Raw genomic sequence first — 1,298 nt, forward strand, 5'->3', positions numbered from 1 at the left:
TACTCAGAAGCGTGACGATCGGGTGTTCCCGAGCACGTGTGAGATGTGTCTTCTCCCTGACGCCGCGTTTCCTCCACACACACATCACCCATCTGCCGTGGAAAAAAAGCAACAAAAAGAGAGAAAGAGATTAAGAAGGGAAAATGGAAACAGGGCAAAAGAGGAAGAAAGAAAGAAATTTCGAAAAAAAGAGACCAAAGTCACAGCGAGAAGGAAGAATACTGAGCCCAGAGCGACACCTAGTGACCACACCGTCACAAGCACCCTAGGGCCCCAATTCGCCAGAGACATCTGGTGGACCCCAGGGCAACATGTGGTCGACCCGGGGCCATGGCGTCTGCAGCCGATTCCCAGGCGGGCACACGAGCCCGGGGAAACTCATTCTCAGCGCGGGGAGGAGGGGAGGGGAAATAATAGCAAAGTCACACCAGATCCCTTTCTAGTTCATAAACGTGTTGATTGCGTGTTCACGCGCACGTGTGAGAAGGGCCTCCTGGTGTGTCGGCACGTCACCCGCGTGACGTGAAACCATGAATCCGGGGGGGGGGGGGGAGCGGAAAGGCGGGCAGGAAAAGGCAAAGAGAGAATAGATAAAATGAAAGGACCAAAAAGAAAGTCACACAGCAGGGTAGGGGAGTGAGAGCAAGTCGAGAGACTGCAGACAGAAACTCCGAGAGGAGAGGAATGCTCCGGAGCGCCCCCTCGCCCCGCGCGAGAAGAATACCGATCGCAGGGTGATCCCTAGGGGCAGCGAGGCCAGAGAGACCAAATCCGTCCCGAAGCCTCCCTGTCAGGATGACAACCACAGACCAGACATCTGGTCAACCACCCAAGGACCAGACATCTGGTCAACCAGCGAACCCATGCGGAGGCCGCATGCAGCAGCGACATCTGCACGACCACTCAGGGTGCTCCCTGCCGGGAGGGTGTGTCTCTATGTGTGTGTGTCCGGGGGGGGGGGAGATTGCGATGAAAGTCACGCCAGGTCCCGGGATAGTTCGTGAGCGTGATAATTGCGTGTGTGTGGAGAAAAAAGGGGGCGGGGCGATAGGGAGTAAAGAAAGGAGGAGCGGGCGAGCGGAGGGGTGGGGAAGGAGAGGGAGTCGAGAAGCCCGCAACCGCAGCGCCCCCTGGCGGTGATCCCCCCCCATAGCATCGATGGGGCCAGCCCCGCAGAGACTAAGTGCGACGGGACATCTGGTCAACCCCAAGGACCATGGGATCCCAGCACGAAACCGGCGGAGGTCGAGGAGGAGGAGGAGGAGGAGGAGGAGGAGGAGGAGGAGGAGGAGGAGGAG

General features: G+C 58.5%; 1 pseudogene; it reads left to right on the forward strand.

Annotated features, from left to right (window-relative positions):
• The first annotated feature begins 431 nt into the window (after positions 1 to 431).
• LOC138380425 (small nucleolar RNA U13) lies at positions 432 to 523 on the forward strand (annotated as a pseudogene).
• Positions 524 to 1,298: the final 775 nt, after the last annotated feature.

Source organism: Eulemur rufifrons, unplaced genomic scaffold (genome assembly GCF_041146395.1).
Source record: "Eulemur rufifrons isolate Redbay unplaced genomic scaffold, OSU_ERuf_1 scaffold_448, whole genome shotgun sequence".
Classification (NCBI taxonomy): Eukaryota; Metazoa; Chordata; class Mammalia; order Primates; family Lemuridae; genus Eulemur; species Eulemur rufifrons.